This window comes from Scyliorhinus torazame, chromosome 16 (genome assembly GCF_047496885.1).
Source record: "Scyliorhinus torazame isolate Kashiwa2021f chromosome 16, sScyTor2.1, whole genome shotgun sequence".
NCBI classification, from domain to species: domain Eukaryota; kingdom Metazoa; phylum Chordata; class Chondrichthyes; order Carcharhiniformes; family Scyliorhinidae; genus Scyliorhinus; species Scyliorhinus torazame.
The window spans coordinates 179,575,857-179,601,236 of NC_092722.1; the positions used below are offsets into that span (position 1 = coordinate 179,575,857).

Genomic DNA, 25,380 nt, shown 5'->3' on the forward strand with positions numbered 1-25,380 from the left:
GCCGGCATCAACGGGCCCCATAGCGCACCGATTCTGCGGCCCACAAGGGGTCAGCATGGGCGCCACGAGAAGCGCAGGGGAGGGAGCGGCTACGGTGTCCGATACGCGCGCTGCGTCATTGACGCAGCGCCGCGGCGCACTGAAACAACGGGACCCCCCCACACACGGCCGACACTGGGAAGATGGCCGCCCGCCGTGCAGCGCCAACGTCCTGGGATGGCGACCTCGACACGCTCCTGGATGCCGTGGAGCAGAGGAGGGGGTCTCTGTACCCCGGACCCGGCCGCAGGACCCCACGCAAAACCGTACTGCGTATGTGGAGGGAGGTGGGCGGCGATGCCGTCGGGCCGATACCCAGGACAGGCGACCAGTGTCGCAAGAAGCTGAACGACCTACTCTGGGCAGCCAGGGTGAGTACCCAGTACTGTGCCCCTGTCACCAACCCCCCTACCCACCACACATGTGACACCTCCCTACCCCCCCAGGATAACTGTACAACCCCCGCCATGACCCACATGGCCACACCCACCCTTGCCAGCCGCATTGGCCGGGTGCCCTGTACACCTATCCCATCATAGACCCAACCTCTGGGCTGCATGTGTCGGACCGCTTAACACTGCTGCTGTTTGTGTGTCTCCGCCAGGATGAGGATGCCCATAACCGCAGGGAGCGGGAGAAAACCGTACGGGGTACACCTGTATTGCACCCCTGACAGGGCATGAGCAGAGGGCACTGGATCTCGCTGGCGGACCTGAGGACCGGGAGGTTGCCAATGCCAAGATCGGGGGCGCGCCACCAAGTGAGATCCCCCTGTCTGGCCCCAGCCCCTCACCCCACCCCCTCACCCCAGCCCCTCACCCCACCCCCTCACTCCACCTCCCCCACCCCCTCACTCCACCCCCCTCACCCCACCCCCTCACTCCACCCCTTCACCCCAGCCCCTCACCCCACCCCCTCACTCCACCCCCTCACCCCAGTCCCTCACCCCAACCCCTCACCCCAACCCCTCACCCCACCCCCTCACACCACCCCCCTCACCCCAGCCCCTCACCCCAACCCCTCACCCCAGCCCCTCACTCCACCCCCTCACTCCACCTCCCCCAACCCCTCACTCCACCCCCCTCACCCCACCCCCTCACTCCACCCCCTCACCCCAGCCCCTCACCCCAACCCCTCACCCCAACCCTTCACCCCACCCCCTCACTCCACCCCCCTCACCCCAGCCCCTCACCCCAGCCCCTCACCCCAACCCCTCACCCTAACCCCTCACTCCACCCCCTCACTCCACCCCCTCACCCCACCCCTCACCCCAACCCCTCACCCCACCCCCTCAGTCCACCCCCCTCACCCCAGCCCAGCCCCTCACCCCAACCCCTCACCCCACCCCCTCACTCCACCCCCTCACCCCAGCCCCTCACCCCAACCCCTCACCCCATCCCCTCACTCCACCCCCCTCACCCCAGCCCCTCACCCCAGCCCCTCACCCCAACCCCTCACCCCAGCCCCTCACTCCACCCTCACCCCAGCCCCTCACCCCACCCCTCACCCCAGCCCCTCACTCCACCCCTCAATCCACCCCCTCACCGCAACCCCTCACTCCACCACTCACCCAGGCCCCTCAATCCACCACTCAATCAACCCCCTCACCCCACCCTCTCAATCCACCCCCTCATCCCCGTCCGCCTGTCTAACCATACATGCTGTCTTGTGTCTTACAGGACCAGCCTGCGGTGGTGCCAGCCTATGCGGCGCCCCCCCCCCCCCCCCCCCCCGCCCCCAGCCAGTGCCAGGGTCGGCGGCCCCCTGGGACGCAGGCAACGATGAGGAGGGCAGCCGTCACAGCAGGTCTACGCCCGACATGGAGTCCCAGGACTCAGGAACACAGTTGACCGACACCCAGGACACGGAGACACAGGTCACAGACACACAGAGGACAGACACGGAGACACAGGAGACAGACACACAGGACACAGACACACAGAGGATGGACACTCAGAGGACGGACACACAGGGGATGGTGACACAGGGACCATCGCACCACCGACCGTCACAAGTGATCCCGGACTTTGCCTCTGACGAGGACATACTGGACTGTGCGTCACTGCTATCTCCTACACCCTCCACCATCGCCGAGACTATCACCTCGGTTGGTCTCTTTAGTGATGAGGCTTCTGGGACACTCACTGGTGAGCACCACACAGCCGCTCTGGTACAGCAGGTGGAGGTAGGAGCAGCTGAGGGGCCGGACGGTCGGAGGGCAGACTGGCCCCAGCAACCGGCTTCCGCCCAGATGGGCCCCGGGTTCCTGGAATTCCCACAGCCACCCAGTGACCCGATGCAGTCAGAGACCCAGGTACGAGCGAAGGGGATGACGGCCGGTTTCCAGCACCTGCAGACACAGGTGGAGGAGTGGATCCGCGAGCAGCAGCAGGGAATGGTGCCAGTCATGTTGCCACCCAGGCCGAAACCGTCCGTGGTGGAGGCTATGGGCGCGACGGTGTCGGATATGGTTCGGATCATGCAAGGCATGGGGCTATCTGTGCACGCGGCATCCGTGGCCCAGGACAAGGCTGTCCACTCACAGGCAGCCATGAGCCAGAGCCAGCTGCAGATCCCCATTGTGGCCCAGTCGCAGCAGGCCATCGCTGAGGGCATCGGTGCCACTGCCCAGGCGCTGGCTGGCGTCACACAGACCCAGACAGGGATGGCCAACTCCCTGAGCTCCTTGGTTTCTAACTTGCAGACCCTGGTCAATACCAGAGCGGGCCTCCAGGACTGGCATTGCCAGGGGATTGACTCCGCTTGCGCCCCCGTCCCATAGAGAAACCTGGGGGCCATTGGGCACCCCGAGGGAGGAGGAGGTGCTGTGGGCCGCCCCGGGTCCCCCAGCAGGGGAGGTCCCGGAACACCGCGGAACCTCGGTTTTGCCCCCTACCGTTCCTGGTGCACCTGATGGGCAGTGGGCAGAACAGGGTGGCAGCACGCCATCCTGGTCGCCCGAGACGCAGCCTGGCCCATCCAGGCTGGGCCGTGCCAGGATACAACCGCCAACGGGGACCCCAGTCACAGGTCAGGGATCACAGCAGTCCGCCTCCACTTCTGCTGTACCGTCTGGGGAAGCACCGAGACTTAGTCATAGGGCTCGTAAGACCAAAAGGGTAGACACTTAATAAGTTGGCACGGCTGCAGGACACAGCTTAGAAATAGGGGCTAGGGCACATGTACAGAACTTCTGTAATTAAACACACTGTAACACTCTGTCCGATGCGTGCGGGGGTGGGGCGGGAACTGAGTGCCACTGTGGGTGAAGGGCGATGGGACGTCAAGCCCCGGTGCGTGTGCTGTGCGCCCCCCTCCCTAGTCGCCCACGCCATCCCGCCCCCAGCGAGATGACAGGGCCATGCGATGCAGTGTCTAGCCCGCATACAGGGACCACCCAGGTGGAGGGTGTTACTGTGGCCATGAGTCCGACATTGCCTCACGATGTGGAGCTCAGAAGTTATCGCAGAGCGGTCTGTCATCATCCTCCATGCCATGGACCAGACCCGCTTTGAATAGCAACCGTGTGAGCCCAGCTCGTTGCGCCGTAGGTGGATGCGTACTGGGGGCATGGCGTGCATGCGGGTGATGTGGTGGTGTGGGAGGTACGGTCGGTCGGTGGTGTAGGAGGTGAGGGTGGTCAGTGGCAGGGGAGGTGGGTCTCATGGGTGTTGTGGGAGGTGAGGGGGATGGGTGTTGTGGGAGGTGAGGGGGGGTGGGTGGTGCCGTACTGTGGTGTCCGTGCCCATGCTCAGCAAACCTCCCGCCCTAGTTGATCAAATGTGCGGTTATCAACTCGTCCCGTGCTCGCTGGCCTAGTCGGTGGTGTTGGGCAGCCTCCCGTCCGTGTCCAGCCCCCATGTCCCGTACATTGCCAACCCCCACCTCCCCTTCCTCCTCATCTGGAGAGGCGTGCCCTTCGTCGTGATCCTCCCCCTACCCCTCCCCCTCCTCCAGCACATCACCCCTCTGCTGGGCTATATTGTGGAGGACGCAGCAGACCACAACGACGCGGCTGACCCTTTCCGACGGGTACTGGAGGGCCCCTCCAGAGCAGTCCAGGCACCTGAAGTGCATCTTCAGCAGCCCAAAGCACCTCTCAACCACACCCCAGGTCGCACAATGGGCCTCATTGTAGCGGTGCTCCGTGTCGGTCTGTGGCCTCCATACAGGCTTCATCAGCCACAACCATAACGGGTAACCCCTGTCACCCAGCAACCAGCCCCGCAGCCTGGTGGGGGGTCCCTCGAACATGCCGGGGATGAACGATTGGGCCAGGGTGAACGTGTCATGCACGCTGCCAGGGAATCGGGCACAGACGTGCAGCATCATCATATTTGGTCACAGACCACCTGCACGTTCATGGAGTAGAACCCCTCCTAGTTCATCAACATCAGCCTGTTAGGCGATGGTGGCCGCATGGCGACGTGCATCCTATTGATGACCCCCTGAACCATGGGTATCCTGGCGACTGCAGCGGAAGCCGCTGCGCCGGCATCCCGGTCGGCGCAGTCCACAGACAGCTGAATGTACCGGTCCGCAAGGTCATACAGGGTGTCAGTGACTGCACGGATGCACCTGTACACCGATGCCTGGGAGATGCCGGACAGGTCCCCACGCAGCGACTGGAACGACCCCGTTGCGTAGAAGTTGAGTGCGGCCGTCACCTTGACAGGTGTCTCCCCCAGTCCCACGCGGTGCCAGGTGTGCCATCATGTGGCAGATATGGGCGATCGTTTCCCGGCTCATCCGGAGTCTCCTCCTGCATGCCCGGTCCGGGAATTCCTGGAAGGACATGCGGTGCTGGTACACAGGAGGCCTCATCAGGCCCCTCCGTGGTACCACCTCCTCCTCCTCCTCCCCCCTCCTCCTCCTCCACCTCCCCCCTTCTCCTCCTCCTCCTCCTCATTGGCATCCTCATCCTGTGGCTCCCCCTCGTCTTGGTCCTCCTCCTCCTCCTCGGTCTGCCGTGCGGGCGGCCCTCCACCTGCCCCCTGCGGCCCGCTACTCTGCTGCAGCCGCCGCCTCCTCCCTGTCACGCCCCTGCTCCAGCTCCCACAGGGCTTCATGAAGGGTAGCGGCCCCCACCACTACGGCCAACATTGCTGGAAGATGCCCAAACATTATGATGTGTGGGGGTAGACAAAGTTTCATCATGGCGCATACCCCCCTCCACAACCAGGTGCCATAGGCTACATGGTCGCCCGGCTGGCAGCTCGCACACCAGCCACACATGACCCCCACCCTGCCCGCCCCCTCGCTGCCCAGACACCTGTTGCCCATCCCTCCTGCCAGGGCCACAGTGTAGAGGGTGCCATCTCCGCTACTCCACTACTGGGCCGATATCTGGGGTTTGGATGTCTGTGTGTGTCTCTCTCCAGCTGGCACTGAAACTTCAGAGGCCAGGGGATGTCGCACTGGGACACTTCCACTGAAGAGAGCACTGATTCAAGCCTGCCGTTTATTCCTAACCGACAGCCTGAGACTTATATCACACAGATCTCCAGACCCCTACCAATACCCAGGTGATTCTCTCTCTTGCCGGTGGTGCAACACTCACCCGGTTCCTACTCCACTAGAGTAGCTTTCCCAAGAGAGAGAATAGGACACTGCTGTTTATTTCCTAACCAGCAGTCTGTCCTGAGTGAATCGCTCAAGATGACCCTCGATTCTTGAACCCGGAATTAAGGTGAGGAGTATTTTTAACAATGACTTGGTCAGAGATCGCTGGTGAAGGATTGAAGAATTTAAACGACTCCAATTAGCATCAAATCAAGGTTTATTGTAAAACCCAGGTCAAAATCATCAACAGAAGAAACACAATAAAATCTTATGCTCTAATACAACTAAGTCTATTCAAAAGGTAATATAGCGGACACAACGAAAATTCTTACGGTTACACAGGTTTTAGCAAAATCACAAGGCACAAAACAAGTTCCCTTCCCCAAAGCCTCAACCACTATTAAAATCAAGGGAGCTTCGCAAGCTGCTGCGGGTTACTTACGGTCACAGGCTGCAGAGGTCAAGTCAGGGGTGCAGAGGTCGAGCCAGGAACGAAGAGCCCCCCAATTGAAAACACAGCCCCTTTTATATTGCTTTACCTGGCTTTGTTCTGTGATCGGCCAGCCCCTTTTGCATTGAAAAGGTAAGTTTTAAAGTTCCCGCTGGTCCCGCCCCCTTTGAGCCGGTCAGAGCTGTCGAGATGGGAGTACCTCCCCTAGGTCCGCCTCCAGTCTGTTTTTTTGAGATAACGAGGTTGAGCTCCCTTGAAGATTTTCAAAGACTTCCATCTGCTCCGGAGATGCTGCTATGTTGATGGGGTGTTGATTGGATTCTGCTCTGGTGGAGGCCAGGTCATTTACATTTGCATGGGGCTATGACCATCCCATTGTCCTGCTTGCATGCAAGCCTCCTGTGTATTCCCGTGCCCCTTTGTCTGTGTCTTGATGTTATCTTGTTGTCTGGCTCCTTCTTCCTTGTAGCTCCTAGGGGGGTGTTTGTAAATATTTATGTGCTTATGTCCCCACTCAGCTCAGCGGGCCAAGCCTGCTGGGAAAACTGGTTCTGTTCCCTTGGCTGGAAAGTCAGTTTACAGTCTCTAAGTTTCTCCAAAAGGGCCGAATTGCCCGAAAACCTTACAGATGCCCCTTCGATACGTCCCTACCTGCTTGGACCGTATCGACACAGGTGAAGGGCAATTATTTCCTTTTGTGTGGACCGTAGGTCCCCCCCCCAACAACATGCGAAACTACAAGTCCCAAGACAGTTCCCTTAATCTAGGCTACCCCTGATTTCAATGAAAGGGAAAGACAAGACCATACTTAATTCAAGCAGACAGTAACATATACACATTGCACCGGAACCCCAAACGTAAGGGTCCCTGTACATATATCCCACTCAAGTACACATTTCACCGGAACCCCAAACGTAAGGGTCCCTGTACATATATCCCAGTCAAGTAACTGGGACCCGCGAATCCATACAACTATTTACAATTGCATCTGTTTATTTCATCAAGGATCCTCCTTTCTTGGCTGCACTTCGCTTCTTCCCGTTGAGGGCTCTTCATTTATCCTCCATCGTCGATACCTGCAGCTGAAAGGTTTAGTCCAACTGAGGCGGCAGCATAATGTACCCCCTGTACAACATTTCCTTTGTGGGGGCAAACACTAAACCATTCTCAGGCTCCCCCCTGGTGGTGATCGGACAGTTGTGAGGGTCGATCGGTTGGGCTGTGGGCAGGGGTCGCTTTACCTGAACCAGCAGTTCGGTAGCTTCTACAGTCATCCCTTCCCTGGGCGTTACACATCCCTCCCCACTGCGGTCAATTTATCCCGTTCCCTGGGTTCTGCCACCACCTTACAAAAGTGATTAATGCCCCTTGTGGACATGCCTTGGTAGATCCCCATGAACACAAATAAATGCCCTGGTCAGAAGCCCACCCCTTATCCCCGCAAACGGTGATCCTACCCGGTGACCCCGTGATGGTCCGTTAGGTGTTGTCCAGTCCGTTCCCAGTCCGAGGACCGATCCCTCATGTCCAGCCTCAGCTTCCTGGGCCACCACCGTCTCCCCAAAGGAACGTCCCCCTCACAGGTTGAACACACCCGCCTGCCCTCAGTCACCCTAACCCGGTCAGTCGAAGGACTCTTCTGTCTCGCCTCTGCGGAGTTCTCCCGGTCCCACCATCGCCAAGATCAGCAAACTCCACATCGTCGGGTGCCCCATCTGTAAAACCAAAACACATTCTTGCCTCTACAGCCCTACCTACCTTGAAGTGCATGGGTGCTATCCGGTGGCGGCAGCAGCTCCTGCTTTGAAGTTGCCGCAGCCTGTCTGGGGTTCTGTGTTTACAGCCCGGCTCCCCAGGGTCCTAGTGCCTGCCGCTATCCGGTGGCAGCAGCAGCTCCTGCTTTGAAGTTGCCGCAGCCTGTCTGGGGTTCTGTGTTTTACAGCCCGGCTGCACCAGGGTCCTAGTGCCTGGTGCTTCATCATTTTACCCTTGCACCAGGCGCTTCTGTGTTCCCACGATCCTAAATACTTCACACACAACTACACACTAATTAGAACTAACAGGGGGGGAATGCTATATACAATGCCACCCGTCTCCGGGTGGCCAAATTAAAACTGTGCCCCGCTAAACTGGGGCAGTTCACCTGTTTGGTCCAACGGCTCGGGCCAGGCCGTCCCCTCCCGGGGGTTCGGGCTGCCCCTTGCCTCTCCTTTCCCAACAGGGTTCGGTGATCCCTCATCGCTCCCTTCTACTCGGGCCCCCTTACTGCGGGACCGGGTGACAGGGAGGTGTGATGGGGACCATCTTACCGGGGGCTTGGAGACCCGATTGCTCCCTCGTCCCCCGACTGGTTCCCAAGCCCAAGGTGATACCTCCACTTCCTCCGCCTCCTTAGCCTCTATACTAAGGCAGGCTACCTGACCCACAGGTAAGGGCTTGGGAATTATCACTGTCCCTGGGCTGGGTGCTTGCAGCACTGTCGGTATCTTTGGGACTGCCCCTTCGGGACAGCACCTTGTCACCGGTTGTGTGACCGTGGAGTCAGGGACCTCCCCCACCGTCGTTAATTCTACGGGGGGTTTCTCCACTACCACCCCCAGTCTTCCCCCCACCTTGCTCTTTCTTGCCCTTATGGGGTGGAACAATTTAAATTGACTGATGTGGCGTTCGCATGGGTCCCACCTTAAGGGATTTAAACTGCAAATAGCCGCTGAGGCAGCCTCCAGAATGGGACCCTGCACCTGGACCGGACCAGGGTCTGGGGCTAGAACTACCCCTGCGCTCCCTTTTTCCTGAGGCTGCTCCCTGGGTAGTCATACGGGTTCTTGTGGTGTGGGTGCGGGCAGGCCCTGGCCCGTTGCCATTGCCACCTGTCCCGACCCAGCTGTTAGGCTCTGCAAAAAGGCTAAAAGTTTCTTTACCTCGAAGGTTTCCGGGGCAGCTGCTCCTGCCGCCGGGGTCTGACTCTCTACTGCGGGAGCCCTCTCCTGCTTGCTAGGGTTTTTACATTCCCTCTTGAAATGCCCGGCCTTCCCACACCCGTAGCATACCGGTTTCTCGTCGGAGGTCCGGGTGCCGTCATGCTTCCACTCTCTCTTAGGGGCTGCTGGCGCGATTTCATGCACCCTACCCTTAAGGGGCCTGTCCTCACCCCTCTCCCCATTACGATATGCGAGGGTAAGTTTCCTAAGGACCTCTTCCTCATTAAGGTCCGGACTCTGCGGGTCGAACCAGTGTTCGGCTTTTGCCCTAACGTTAGGGAGACAGTTGGCAACTAGGGTCTTCAGCCAGTGGGCGGTTCTTTCCCCTAAATTCCGTCTATCCGCTTGAACCCCGCATGCCTCCATATAGACAATCCACAGTCTGTCTGCGAACATGGTGGGAGATTCCCCTGGTTGCTGCTTGGTTTCCCCCACTCTCATGAAAGGGCTCCCCAGATTCAAGCCCATCGCCTCCAGAACAGCAGTCTGTGCGGCCGCCCATGTGTCAGGTCTTCCCCCATTCCCAGAGGTCACTGTCCTGCATAGCTGTGCATCTAGGGTCATCAGGAGCATCTTTATTTGCTCCCCTTCGTCGCAGTCATTGATGTTGGCAGCCTGTTCCACCTCCATAAAATGCAGCGACGGATCCCCCTTTGGAGTTAGTCTGGGAACGTGGGCCACCATCCCCCTGAGCGCGGATGCCCCATGAGGAACGATAATGTCGCCCTCAACCGGTCCCCTGTTTGCCATCCCCGCCGGGGGACCATACCTTCTTTGCCTGACAGGGCACATCTGCCCTACCTGGGGTTCCTGCTCCTCCTCCCCACTGTCCAGCTCTCCTGCCTCGTTGGGTAGCCCCCCTGTCCCCGGGCTAGCTACCCATATAGGAGACGCCGCTATCTGGGGATACACTGCCGACCCCCCTTGGACTTGCCCCTGAACGTGCAGCCCGATCCCCCCCTGCCGACCCGGACACGATCCCGGTGCCTCAGGAGGCGGTCTATTCCCCTTGGCCTTTGGGGAATCATCCGCTGCGAGGAGCACCTTGCCCCTTGGGACCCCCCCTGGACCTACCAGGTGTATCTGTCCCCTGAACTTGGACAAGGTCTCCTCCAACTCCGTTATTCGTGCCTGGCACGGCCCATGGGCACAGTCCCCTACTTCCTCGCGAGCCACCCGGTACGCTGCCTGGATGTCCCGGAACTTCCCCTCCAGCTTCCTACACTGCTCTGTACTCCGAGCATATAGTTCCTGGAGCCTCCGTTCCTTTTCTTTACCCTCCACTATCTGGCAGTGGAGATAGTCCTTCTCACACCGGTTAGACTCGCTTTCCTGTTTCATTTCTGTCATTTCTTCCCGCAGTCGTTCCGCTGCGCTAGCGCTGTCCCCTGCGCTGGCCCTCACTTCTCTCAACTCCTGCTCTAACTCTTCGACCCTATCCTCTGTCTTGACTACCTGCTCGGACAGGCAAACCAGCCAAACTGCCTTCTCCAAGTGCCTTTTGTGCGCCTTGCTTTCTGTCCATGCAGCCGCTGCCATTACCGGTTGCTCCGCATTGATCAATTCTGAAACCCAAGGTTTGGTGAGGTTGACCTTTTGCCACAAATACGAGGATATTCTCTCCTCCATTTTGCTTCGTTCCCTCACCCCCTCTGCCAAGTCACATACTCCAAACCACCGGGGTCCTGCCGCGGTCGCCATTGTAGAGGGTGCCATCTCCGCTACTCCACTACTGGGCCGATATCTGGGGTTTGGATGTCTGTGTGTGTCTCTCTCCAGCTGGCACTGAAACTTCAGAGGCCAGGGGATGTCGCACTGGGACACTTCCACTGAAGAGAGCACTGATTCAAGCCTGCCGTTTATTCCTAACCGACAGCCTGAGACTTATATCACACAGATCTCCAGACCCCTACCAATACCCAGGTGATTCTCTCTCTTGCCGGTGGTACAACCCCCACCCGGTTCCTACTCCACTAGAGTAGCTTTCCCAAGAGAGAGAATAGGACACTGCTGTTTATTTCCTAACCAGCAGTCTGTCCTGAGTGAATCGCTCAAGATGACCCTCGATTCTTGAACCCGGAATTAAGGTGAGGCGTATTTTTAACAATGACTTGGTCAGAGATCGCTGGTGAAGGATTGAAGAATTTAAACGACTCCAATTAGCATCAAATCAAGGTTTATTGTAAAACCCAGGTCAAAATCATCAACAGAAGAAACACAATAAAATCTTATGCTCTAATACAACTAAGTCTATTCAAAAGGTAATATAGCGGACACAACGAAAATTCTTACGGTTACACAGGTTTTAGCAAAATCACAAGGCACAAAACAAGTTCCCTTCCCCAAAGCCTCAACCACTATTAAAATCAAGGGAGCTTCGCAAGCTGCTGCGGGTTACTTACGGTCACAGGCTGCAGAGGTCAAGTCAGGGGTGCAGAGGTCGAGCCAGGAACGAAGAGCCCCCCAATTGAAAACACAGCCCCTTTTATATTGCTTTACCTGGCTTTGTTCTGTGATCGGCCAGCCCCTTTTGCATTGAAAAGGTAAGTTTTAAAGTTCCCGCTGGTCCCGCCCCCTTTGAGCCGGTCAGAGCTGTCGAGATGGGAGTACCTCCCCTAGGTCCGCCTCCAGTCTGTTTTTTTGAGATAACGAGGTTGAGCTCCCTTGAAGATTTTCAAAGACTTCCATCTGCTCCGGAGATGCTGCTATGTTGATGGGGTGTTGATTGGATTCTGCTCTGGTGGAGGCCAGGTCATTTACATTTGCATGGGGCTATGACCATCCCATTGTCCTGCTTGCATGCAAGCCTCCTGTGTATTCCCGTGCCCCTTTGTCTGTGTCTTGATGTTATCTTGTTGTCTGGCTCCTTCTTCCTTGTAGCTCCTAGGGGGGTGTTTGTAAATATTTATGTGCTTATGTCCCCACTCAGCTCAGCGGGCCAAGCCTGCTGGGAAAACTGGTTCTGTTCCCTTGGCTGGAAAGTCAGTTTACAGTCTCTGAGTTTCTCCAAAAGGGCCGAATTGCCCGAAAACCTTACAACAGTCTAATGGCACTCCTTCACCGGGGGCTGCCGTGGGTGCGGCCCTGGATCTACCCGCCGGTGGATGCCGCCGGATGGGCGTGTGGGGCCCCGTGGGGGGGGGGGGGGGGTCCAGCACCCATCCGAACGGCCGAGAGGCCTGGACTGAGCCAGCGACGGGGCGGGTGCCCATCAGCGTGGCCGCCGTAATGGCGTCCGTGGCGTCGGCACCACCCTGTCATGCCGTTCGCCGCGGTTGTCTTCCCCAACCACCCCCCGTGCACCAACTCCCTCCGACCCTGGGGGGGGGGGCCTCCCCCCCACTCCCCCCCCCCCCCCCCACAGCAACTGCCGTGCCCGTTTCGCCAGCCCGAGGTCCCCCCACGCCGAGCCCTACCTCCTCTGGCCACAGCATCAGCCAGCACGACTGGTTGACGCTTTTTTAGAGCAGATTAGAACCACGCTAGCAGGACTTCGGCCCATCCAGGCCGCAGTGTCGTTGGGGTCCAGAGAATCGCACGTTGGGGCCACCTCTCGCGATTCTCCGGGCCACGCGGCGCCTGCCGCCTTCGCACGGTTTTCGTGGTTTCGGAGGTTTGCACCCCTCGGAGAATCCCGCCTATTACATCCCACTACATTTTGGGGAAATCTTACACAGATCAATTTATGGTACTTAGACAGTTTAATTTCTGTCTATTCTCGAGAGTGGCTGGAAGGTTGCTCTGAGCTCATTGTGCTCCAATTCAACACAAACCTGTTGCATTCCGACTGCTATGCTCATGAATTTAGAGACAACTGAATTCATCTTGATGAAAGCAGAATTGCAAATGTTTTGAAGTAGAAGATTCATATCGACACGCTTAAATCACTAAGTTTCAAATGCTTTCATTTAGCTCTGAAGAATCACACCCCCTTTTAAGATGAAGCTGCTTTCTCAGGAATTATTTGCAGAGATTATTGGGCTTTTTCCTTCCTTTATTGCCTGAAACTTTGTTTTATTTTTCCTTTTCAAGTGCCTATCAGTCATTCTACAACCAACAGCGCAGACCTTGGAGCTACTAATCTCCAGTATATAGTTTGAAGGTGCTGCTGTGTTTGATGCATCTTGCCATTCATTACTTATTCAATGTCTTACACTGGTGGGTTTCACGAGAGGGACAGTTGCATTTACATATTGCTTTTTTGTGCATCTCGGAAACATCTCAAAATGGAAAGAGCTTAATGTACATCGGACTATTTTCAAGTGGAAGTTACGGTGCTGTACATTCTCGAGCAAACAAATCCTCATCTTCCCTCTGGTTCTTTGACCAATGACTTGAAATTTGTGTCCTCTGGTTGCTGACTGTCCATCCATGGAAATGGTATCTCCTCATTGATTGAAAACATTTGATACGGACAGGAGGAAGATTCATTTAAACCGTTCTGATTTTCACGCTCGCTACCCGCCCATTCGCAGAACAGGTGATATTTTTCACTTTTGATTTCCCCCTTTAAGAAGTGGCCGTGTGTTTCCCCCAACCCAAAATTTGGAGTCTTCCAATCCCCTACGATTAACTCACACAGCAAATGTGAGGTAAGTTTGAATGAAAGGGTCATATGGAAGTGGCATACAGGCTCGAAATGTTGGGCTGCATTTGGGAGACTGTGGTCGGGATTTTCCGTCCAGCGACGCCGGAATTGGGAAACCCGGTCGGGCGGAGAATCGCACGTCAGCCGAAAACTGAGGACGGCGGCGATCGCCCACTGGAGTGCCATGCTCCAGTGCCGCGACAGTAGCGTGAATATGTTCCACGCCGCACAAATGGGCATGCAAATTGTACAGTAAAGGCCGTTGGTATATCATTAACGGGCCTGACTGGCATTTTCCGGGCCCCCTGCGATGCTCCGCCCCCGCCAGGAGGAATTACCGATGGCAAGGTTCACTTGTGGTGTTGATATGAGGGTGTGATGGGAGCAGAGTGCTACTTGTAGCTCCTGCTTATTGGGCACTCCAGTGCCGATCCGGACCCCGTCGCATCACACGCCGACATGCATCGGAATTGGAGTAGTTCCACGTGGCGCTGGTGCAAGCCCACTAACATGTCCTGCATTGCTCCAGGACTGGACCTCCTTTCGGGGCCATAGAACACTCGCCATTCAGACCCGGCGTCAGCTCTTAATCTTTCAGAAGGAGAAACCCGTCCGATGTTCGCCCACCAGAGCTGAATTGCACCAGTTTTACAATCCCCTTGGGGCCGGAAAGCAGGGTGCAATTCAATGTTCCACGACATGCAAATTCATACATGACGTGATTCCCAGGGAGTGGCCTGATAGTGAGTTCCCGTGAACGGCCATCCCCTCCACACCGCAAAGCGACCTCCCACCTCCCCAGATCAAATAGGCGCTGACTCCATCAGCCTTTCCTCATAAGATTTTCCCTCCATACCAGGCAACATCCTGGTAAATCTCCTCTGCACCCGCTCCAAAGCCTCCACGTCCTTCCTATAATGCGGTGACCAGAACTGTACGCAATACTCCAAATGCGGCCGTACCAGAGTTCTGTACAGCTGCAACATAACCTCCCGACTCCGGAACTCAATCCCTCTACCAATAAAGGCCAACACTCCATAGGCCTTCTTCACAACCCTATCAACCTGGGTGGCAACTTTCAGGGATCTATGTACATGGACACCTAGATCCCTCTGCTCATCCACACTTTCAAGAACTTTACCATTAGCCAAATATTCCGCATTCCTGTTATTCCTTCCAAAGTGAATCACCTCACACTTCTCTACATTAAACTCCATTTGCCACCTCTCGGCCCAGCTCTGCAGCTTATCTATATCCCTCTGTAATCTGCTACATCCTTCCACACTATCGACAACACCACCGACTTTAGTATCGTCTGCAAATTTACTCACCCACCCTTCTGCGCCTTCCTCTAGGTCATTGATAAAAATGACAAACAGCAACGGCCCCAGAACAGATCCTTGTGGTACTCCACTTGTGACTGTACTCCATTCTGAACATTTCCCCATCAACCACCACCCTCTGTCTTCTTTCAGCTAGCCAATTTCTGATCCACATCTCTAAATCACCCTCAATCCCCAGCCTCCGTATTTTTTGCAATAGCCTACCGTGGGGAACCTTATCAAACGCTTTGCTGAAATCCATATACACCACATCAACTGCTCTACCCTCGTCTACCTGTTCAGTCACCTTATCAAAGAACTCAATAAGGTATGTGAGGCATGACCTACCCTTCACAAAGCCATGCTGACTATCCCTGATCATATTATTCCTATCTAGATGATTATAAATCTTGTCTCTTATAATCCCCTCCAAGACTTTACCCACTACAGACGTGAGGCTCACCGGCCTATAGTTGCCGGGGTTGTCTCTGCTCCCCTTTTTGAACAAAGGGACCACATTTGCTGTCCTCCAGTCCTCTGGCACTATTCCTGTAGCCAATGATGACATAAAAATCAAAGCCTTGATGTTGTAATGTCTGCCGACGCCTTATTCACCCACCCAGTTGTTTTGATGTCATGCCGGCACGAATCACTGCTGGTTTTCAAATATTAAAACAATTTATGATCACCACTGCCCCCGGCAATGCCATGTTGGCGCTCCCAGGGGTAGGCTCTCTACGGAGCCCCATTGGGGGGTTTCCCCTTATGTGTGGTAGGGGGGGAGAGGGGAGAATCCCGTTGTCTGCAAGTGGAGCAGGGGCGGTTCCGATGTCGGTATTATTTTGGACGGGGGGGGGGGGGGTCCGTTGTCGGTGTTATTTTTGGAGGGGGGGCGTCTGATGCCCTGATGCTGAGGGAGGAGCCCGATTTCCTTCAGTGGGGGGGGCTTTTAGTTAAGTCGGAGATGTGGGCGCCCCCGGGATTTGTGACCTTGCTGATATGTTTAGGCCACATCCCTCCATCAGACAATGTGTATCTTGCTTCACCGTTTAAAATGCCCAGAGCGTTGTTCAGAATGGCGAGTAAAGCTGGCAGTGAGGCCAGTGAGCTTCACACCAGCTCTGTCACCTGAGCCAACACTCAGTGCATTTCGGAAAGATTCCACCCAATACTTTTATAGAATCACAGAATTTACAGTGCAGAAGGAGGCCATTCGGCCCATCGAGTCTGCACCGGCACTTGGAAAGAGCACCCTACTTAAGCCCACACCTCCACCCAATCCCCATAACCCAGTAACCCCACCTAAGTTTTTTTGAACACTAAGGGCAATTTATCATGGCCAATCCACCTATCCTGCACATCTTTGGATTGTGGGAGGAAACCGGAGCGCCCGGAGGAAACCCACGCAGACACGGGGAGAATGTGCAAACTCCGCACAGACAGTGACCCAAGCCGGGAATCGAACCTGGGCGCTGTGAAGTCACTGTGCTACCGCGCTGCCCATGAATTCTCCCCCAGAATTCAATTTTTCCAAAATTCCTCTTCAACGGAGGCTTCAGTGGTGATTGAATGGCTAACTCTCTCCGGGAATCATGCGTGTACAAATCCCAGCCCCACTCCGGTCCTGCTTCCGTGAAGACGGGAAATGCTGGGTTCGGGGGCGGTACAATTTTCAGCCATTTCCATTTTCAGCCCACCATTGTGGCAAACATCTGGGCCAATGTGATAGTTCAGTTAAACATAATGAGCGGAATTTTCCAAGAAAATGGTTTTCACTGGAAGTCGGCGTGTTTCTGTCCCGATCTCCTGACACTCTGTCGGGATTGCACTGTCACTGTGGCAGGGCGGGGCCTGATAGAGCCGGCAAGGCGCCCTGATCAGTGAGAAAATTGAACACCCCACCCCGCTCCTCCCCATCGCCATGGAGGACCCCACCCGCAAACTCTAGGGGTGCCCCCCCCCCCACTGCTTATTCTCTGTCCCCCAACCCTCTCTCCCCATCACACATTAGCAGAAATGTCTGGGGGCATCGCCAAGCTTTGGCTCTCAACCCCAGGATCTTCCTCACCCCCCTCCAGCGTGGTCATGGGAAGATCTCAAACCGAGATCTCGCCGGGCGAATCCCATTATGACCCTCCCGTGAGATTTAGTGGCCATGCGGGATTTGCACCCCATGCTCTTAATTAGAAAGCAGGACATGTCCTGTTGAATCACTGGCTGAAACTTCATACCCCCTGTAAATGAACTGGTTTCTTTCGCTCGGTTGGCTGAACAGCTGGGTTGTGACGCAGAGTGAAGTCAACAGCGTGGGTTCAATCCTCGTACTGGTTGAGGTTATTCATGAAGGCCCCACCTTCTCAACCTTCCACTTCGCCTGAGATGTGGTGATCCTCAGGTTAAATCACCACCAGTCAGCTCTCCCCCTCAAAGGCAGCCTATGGTCATCTGGGACTAGGTGACTTTACTTACTTAGACCGAGAGAAGACAATTTCCATTATGTGGAAGTCTAAAACTAAGAGCCATAAGTATAATGCTGTCATCAATAAATTGACTAAAGAATTCAGGAGAAATACTTTCCCAAGGAGATATTAGACTGTGGAACGCACAGTTGAGGTCAGTGGTATAAATGCATTTAAAAGGAAGTTAGATAAGTACATGGGAGAGGAAGGAATATGATGAGAGGGTTATGTCATGTGAGAGTGCCCTTTAAGATATGGGTGTTTAAGAAATGTACCTTTAAGAAATGTAGCTGTTCATGTTTTTTTTTTCATAGAATTTACAGTGCAGAAGGAGGCCATTCAACCCATCGAGTCTGCACCGGCTCTTGGAAAGAGCACCCTACCCAAGGTCAACACCTCCACCCTATCCCCATAACCCAGTAACCCCACCCAACTGGAGTGATGTCAGGGTGTGGGTGGAGCAGAGCTCTACTTCTGCTTTTTAGTTTCAGTTTGAGAAAAGCTTGGGTGTGTCTGTGTTTTTCAGTGAGCTGAATCTGAAGTTTAAAATAAACGGCACTGCTGTTGATCTCTGCCACCCAAAGACTATCTATGGATCATTTGGTGAACTCAGAAGTGTAAGAAGGTCTCAATATTGAATGTAAACCTAATGTGCTCCTGTTTGAAGGTTTGTTAAGTCATTGGGTGTTAAAAGGACAGCATACAGGTTACTTAGGGTTGTATCATTGTGGGTGTATTTGATTTACTGGTTGCTAAGATATTCACTGTTTGCTTTAAAAAGGTTAACCTGAGTTCATAGAATAAACATTGTTTTGTTTTAAAAGACCACTGGTCCATTTTCTGCTATACCATACCTGTAGAGTGGGCCGTGTGCTTCCCATACCACAATCTAGTAAAAGTTGTGGGTCAGGTGAACTCCATGATACACTTTGGGATTCTCTAAACCCTGGTCCATAACAGTTAGATGAAGAAGGGTACGAGGAGGGTTGTGTGGAGCATAAATACAGGTATAAATAGGCTGGGCTGAATGGCCTGTTCTATACGTTTTATGTAAAACTATGTGATGTATCAATTTGGCCCTATATATTGGTGTTTTTAGTTGTGCAATATCCAGCCAACACTATCATTTTAGCATTAATGGCATGAGGAGAAAATGTCAGCTTTGTTCGCTTAAATTAACTACTACAGGAATTGTATCCTGTGGGTCATTTGGGGGTATGCATTATGTTAACAATTCATTGCTTATATTATATTATGTTATGTGGTTGTCTGTGTTGACCACACACAAATGTGGACAGCAAGTGTGAAGAGGTAGGGGGAGCGCCTTTTATCCCAATTTCCTTCCTAATTCTCCTGAAGGGTGAGGCCGCTCATTGCAATAAGGTTCCCTGAGCAGTCCATTAGCGGCCTACCGCAAGTGGCAGTCATTGTGCGTGAGCCCCAGTAGTGAACGTTACAACGCTGGTCAACCAGGAGGAGGATTTCATAGTTGAAGCCAATCTTCTCCTCAGCAGGGAGCTGCATGCAAGCCCATTCCAAAAGCGGAGGAGTCAGACATATTGACATAGCATCTCTCAAACATTCCAAAGCACTTTGACTTCAATCAACTACTGGTTAGCACTGTTGCTTCACAGCACCAGGGTCCCAGGTTCGATTCCCAGGTTGGATCACTGTCTGTGCGGAGTCTGCACGTTCTCCCCATGTCTGCGTGGGTTTCCTCCGGCTGCTCCGGTTTCCTCCCACAAGTCTCAAAAGACATCCTTGTTAGGTGAATTAGACATTCTGAATTCTCCCTCTGTGTACCCAAACAGGCGCCGGAATGTGGTGACTAGGGGCTTTTCACAGTAACTTCATTGCAGTGTTAATGTAAGCCTACTTGCGACACTAATAAGGATTCTTATTATTGTTAGAAATGTACTTAGCCCTGTAATATGGGGGAGAAAAAGTCTCACAAGCAGCAATGAGACTAATGAAAAAAGCCACTGTTTAAGCTATATGTATATATACATATATAGGATCAGGACACTGGGAAGAATTCCGCAGTTCTTCTTCAAATGGGGCCATGGAAAACATGGCTCCACCTGAGAGAGCAAACAGGGCCATAGTTTAGCATCTATCTTCCAGCGTTTCCAATACTCTTCAATGTTGCACTAAAGGGTCAGCCTTGATTAGGTGCTCAGATCCTGGAGTGGAGCCTGAACCGACGACCTCCTTGAGTCACAGGCAAGAACGATCCCAACTGAGCCACAACTAGCACACTACGGGTCGACAGAGGTGCCAATGCACATGAGCAGGAATGCTGGCTGTATTTTGAAAAAAACATTCTCTTTCAATGCCTTGCGCAGCAAGAGTTACCCCCTTTTCAAATGAACTGCCCAAATTTGAATCAAAATCCCATCCTGGTAAGGCACCAAATTGGGTTGAATAAATCTGGTAACTTGTGGGCTAGCTCCAGGGGGGGAAAACAGAGCAAGTTGTTGGATCGCCATAAAAACCCAGTGGTTTAATAATGTTCTTCAACCTGCCACTGCTACACCGTGATCCATGTCTTCAACTATTGATTCTTCCTGAAGTAGCCAAGCAAGTTTCTCAACTGTAAAAAGCAATAAGTAAAATGAAGGGAAGGTATAGTCCATAATCAGCTCAGAGCAACGAGGGGTGATAAATGCACAGGGAACAAATGTAGCAGAGTGGGTCTAGCTGGGTGTTCTGCATCGACCAGTAAACTGCTTCAGTTGTTAAAATAACTGCAGCAGAAAAGAAAATCGGAGGAAAAGTCAAAAGGACACTTCCACTTTTGAACATTATCATTCAATTTTGCGAGTGGTTAGAATTGATGTGCTAAGATCAGTCAAGGCTTAATTGTAGCAAGCATAGGTACATGATATCATTTAAGGAACCCTTTAACCATGGACAATGGGAGAAATCATTGGCTTTTGTCAGCTTTGGGGAAAAAGTATGAGATAAACCTGATTCATCATTCATAGAATCATAGAAATTACAGTCTAGAAGGAGGCCATTCAGCCCATCGAGTCTGCACCGGCCCTTGGAAAGAGCATCCATAAGCCCACGTCCTCCATAAGCCCACGTCTCCACCCAATCCCCGTAACCCAGTAACCACACCTAACCTAACCTTTTTTTGGACACTAAGGGCAATTTATCATGGCCAATCCACCTAACCTGCACATCTTTGGACTGTGGGAAGAAACCGGAGCACCCGGAGGAAACCCACGCAGACATGGGGAGAACGTGCAGACTCCGCACAGACAGCTACCCAAGCCGGGAATCGAACCTGGGGCCCTGGAGCTGTGAAGCAACTGTGCTAACCACCGTGCCACCGTGCTGCCCATTTTGGGAATTCCCTGTAGAATAGAAGGAATTTTTCTTTCATGTCCTCAGGAAGTCCTTCCTGGCCCACGATTCCTTTTTAAAGTTGCTCATTGCTCAGTTACGTGAATGCAGCAACCAATTTGTGCACAGCAAGACTTCACAACTGTGTATGGAGGGTGAACATTGACTTGGACACTGGGGGAACCTGCCTGCAGTTTCAAACTGGCCTGACCTGGTTTGTACTCGGCATTTCGTCAGTTTGCCTCGTTGCTTAGTTCCCACACCTGCGGCACGACTTTGAGCTCATGCTGAAAGCTCACCCAAGGTGTACTCTACCTCCAGGGCTTGCTGGCACAGAATTGTACACAGATGTCATTCTGATTTCCTGACCTGCATCAATGAAATTGAATTTTGCAGCTTGTTGCCGTAGGCGTGTGCACATCTACAGATTCATTGTTGTGTTGTTTAGTCCATTAGAACAAAGAACAAAGAAAAGTACAGCACAGGAACAGGCCCTTCGGCCCTCCAAGCCTGTGCCAATCATGATGCCCTAACTAATGACAAAAACCATCTGCCCTTACCCGTATCCCTTTGTTTCCTCCTTATTGATGTACCCATCCAGATGCCTCTTAAATGTTGCTAATGTGCCTGCTTCCAGCACACACTCTGACAGCTCGCTCCAGGCACCCACCACTCTACGCAAAAAAGATACCCCGCACATCTCCCTTAAACTTTCCCCCTCTCACCTTGAACCTGTGCACCCCTTATAATTGACACTCCACCCTTGGGAAAAAGCCTCTGACTATCCACCTTGTCTCTGCCTCTCATAATTTTGTAGACCTCTATCAGGTCTCCCCTCAGCCTCCGCCTTTCCAGTGAAAACAATCCAAGCTTATTCAACCTCTCCTCATAGCCAACACCCTTGAGACGAGGCAGCATCCGGGTGAACCTTCTTTGCACTCTCTCCAAAGCTTCCACGTCATTCTGATAACGTGGTGACCAGAACGGCACGCAATACTCCAAATGTATCCTAACCAAGGTTTTATATAGCTGCAAAATGATTTCCCAACTTCTGCACTCAATGCCCCGGCTGTTGAAGGCAAGCATGCCATGTACCTTCTTAATCATCTTGGCCACCTGTGTTGCCACTTTTAGGGAATTGTGGACCTGCCGCCCAGATCCCTCTGCATGTTAATGTTCCAAAGGGTTTTGACATTTACAGTATAATTAGATTTAATCCTCGAAAATGCATCACCTCGCACTTGTGTAGATTAAACTCCAATCTATCTATTTCCTGTTGTATCCTCTGACAATCCTCGGCACTATCAGCAACTCCGCCAATCTTCGTGTCACCCACAACTTACTAATCGGACCATCCGCACTTTCCTCCAGATCATTTACATATACTACAAACAACAAAGGTCCCATCATTGATCCCTGTGGAACACCATTAGCTACAGATCTCCGTTCAGAAAAACACCCTTCCGTCGCAAATCTCTGTCTTCTATAAGGAAGCCAGTTCTGTAACCATCTAGCCAGTCAACCTCGAATCCCATGTGATTTTAGATTTTGTACCAGTCTGCCATGTGGAACCTTGTCAAATGTCTGACTAAAGTCCATATAAACTACATCCACAGCCCTTCCCTCATCAAATTTCTTTGTCGCCTCTTCAAAAAATGTAATCAAGTTGGTGAAACATGACCTTCCCCGTATAACACCATGGCGCCTGCCACTAACTAGTCCATTTTCCTCCAAATGTGCATATATCCTGGCCGGGATTCTCTTATCCCGCGCCGGGTCGGAGAATCGCCGACAGGGGTGCGCGAATCCTGCCACGCTGCTCCGACGCAGGGCCGCCGATTTTCCGCGCTCGCCGGGCCGAGTGCCCTCCGAGTCCCGCCGGCGTCATTTGCATATGGGACCTCGGTGTTCTGGCTGCGGGGGCCATCCTGGTGGGGGGGCTGGGGGAGCTGACTCGGGGTGGGGGGGGGGTGGTCCACGGTGGCCAGGCCCGCAATCGGGAACAACCGATCCGCGGGCGGGCTCATTCCGGGTGTGGGGGCTATGTTCCTCCGCGCCGGGCCCCTGTAGGGCTCCGCCATATTTCCCAGGGACCAGCGTGGAGATGGCCGTGACGCGCATGTGCGGACCCGCGCTTGCCGTGGCGGGCTGGATTTCAGCGCCGGAGCAGCGCACAGCACTCCGGTACCATTCTAGCCCCTAGGAAGGAGTGAATGCCTGGGCCTGGAGGCCCGTTGACGCTGGCGTCAACACTTGGCCGGAATTTCGGAGAATCCCGGCCCCTGTCTTTCAGTATCTTTTCCAAAAGCTTCCTCACCACTGATGTAAGGGTTAACGGCCTATAATTTGCTGGATTAATCCTGCTTCCTTTCTTAAACAAGGGAACAATATTGACTATTCTCCTGTCCTCTGGAACCTCGCCTGTGGTCAAAGAGGATGTGATGATATCTGTTAAGGCCCCAGTTATTTCTCCCCTTGCCTCCCCCAGTAACCTGGGATAGATCCCATTGGGCCCCGGGGACTTTCCTACCTTAATACAATTTAGGATACTCTTTTGTTATATTGACATTCTCAAGAGCATTCACACACCCATCCCTGACCTCAACATCCGTCATGTCCTTCTCCCTGGTGAATACCGATGCAAAGTATTCATTAAGGATTTTACCCACTTCCTGTGGTTCCACCCATTTGTCCCTCCATTGTCCTTGAGTAGACCTACTCTGTCTCTTGCTATCCTCTTACTTCTAATATATGCATAAAAAGTCTTGGGATTCTCCTTGACCATGTTGACTAAAGACATTTTATGGCCCCCTTTAACCCTCCTAATTCCACATTTAAGTTCCTTCCAACTTTCACTGCACTCCTCAAGGGCTTCGTCAGATTTGAGGTGCCTATACCTACCGTATGCTTCCTTTTGACTAGGCTTACATTTTCCCTTGTCATCCATGGTTCCCGAATCCTGCCATTTCTATCCTTCATTTTTGTGGGGACATGCCGTCTTGCCCTTCAATCAACTGGCCTTTAAAAGCCTCCCACGTGGATTTGCCCTCAAATTGCTGCTCCCAATCCACATTCCCCACTTCCTGTCTAATTTGGATGTAATTGACCCTCACCCGTGGACTACTGTTGTCCTTATCCATGACTATTCGAAATCTTACGGAATTATGGTTGCTAAGCCCAAAATACTCCCCCACTTAAACATCAATCTCCTGGCCTGGCTCATTCCCCAATACCACGTCTAGTATGGCCCCTCCCTGTTTGGATTGTCAACATACTATATTGAAAATCCCTCCTGGACACATCTTCTCTCCATCCGAGCCCCTGGCTGAAAAGGATCCCCAGTCAATATGGGGAGGGGGGAAATTAAAGTCATTTAATATATTTTGCAAATGTTCTGATCCAAAGGAAAGACTAATTTTTCAATTGAGTTGGTGCACTGTTGTGCACTCCAGCCTTTTCTCCCAGCTCAAAGGGATTGAAGAAAGATTGTTATATATGCCAACTGGAGCTCTATTGGCAACATTGCTAGTATAACTTTGGCGTAATGCCTTACAAATCCTACCTCACCCCCATCATGCTATCTGGCATGAAGTCAAGCTGCACAGATGTTGTGACCATTGACCTCTCGCATTCCATTCTGTAAACCGATGCCATTTTACAAGCTCCATGCTTCCCCAGCGTTGGTACCGGCATTGCTACAGAGCCGACTTCTGCAACCAGGCATCTTGAGAGCGGAATGCTGACCGTGAAGCAGAGAAGCAGACAGCAGCCCTGAAAGAGGAACACGAAAACAACAAGTTAAAGTTCTGGGTCAAATTTGATTTTATCTTGAAAAATGCCATTGTTGGTATTGGATCACTCCCGTTTGGATTCCAAGGCTAAAGGTAAGTCATGTCACTGCTCTGGTTCAGAGTTGAAGGCACACCCTTTCCCGCATTCTGGGCCATGTTTAACGTACTCATGGCGATACTAAGCATTGATGTTTCATTGCTGAGTTACAAAGTGCAATATTTCCTGATCGTACCTTGTGGATTTTTTTGTTGTGCTTACAGTGAGAATATCACTGACGAGTTTTTATTGCTTTATTATTTTTATCAAAAATGATTGAATTTTGTCCCTCATGTTGCTGATATTATTACAGTTCTTGGAAAGTAATGATTAATGGCTGAGTTTTTCTTATAGCCTGCCATAGGTCACATTAAAACATCCATCGTGACATTTACCTATTAAAGTTATAATTTGACATTTTTAGCCTCCTGGGAGTGCCTTGAGTGCCAAATAACTCCCAACACTATCAAAGCCACTCCTGAATTTCAAAGACGCAACTTCAGTGAAGCCAATGGGAGTGGAAACCCACCTTTGTCGACCATTCTCTTTTTGGGATCTGAGGCCTGGGACACTTGCGGGCCAAGTGCAGTATCCTAAACTGTCAAAAATGGCTTCCCCCTGAGGTAGAAAATCAGTCAAACCCCTCGCACAGGCGCCTTTTCAACTTTGTGCCTTCAAACTAACCCAGCTGTTTCCTTCATGCGTTTCTTTTTACTTGTAAACTTTCAGAGCCGGCAGTTTTATTAGCTGTTAAACCCAACCTTTTTTAATAACCATGTGGTGACCAACACGATCTATT

At 53.0% G+C, this 25,380-nt stretch overlaps 2 long non-coding RNA genes across 2 annotated transcripts in view; one reads left to right on the top strand and one right to left on the bottom strand.

Annotated features, from left to right (window-relative positions):
* Nucleotides 1–25,380, bottom strand: part of LOC140392460 (uncharacterized) — a 39,649-nt gene that overhangs the window by 12,906 nt on the left and 1,363 nt on the right. Inside the window, exon 2 of the long non-coding RNA XR_011935373.1 lies at nt 24,316–24,524. This is a non-coding gene — a long non-coding RNA (uncharacterized lncRNA). The remainder of the gene's footprint in view (nt 1–24,315; nt 24,525–25,380) is intronic.
* Nucleotides 339–18,225, top strand: LOC140392459 (uncharacterized). The gene is made up of 2 exons (XR_011935372.1): nt 339–410; nt 17,717–18,225. It is a non-coding gene; the product is annotated as an uncharacterized lncRNA (long non-coding RNA).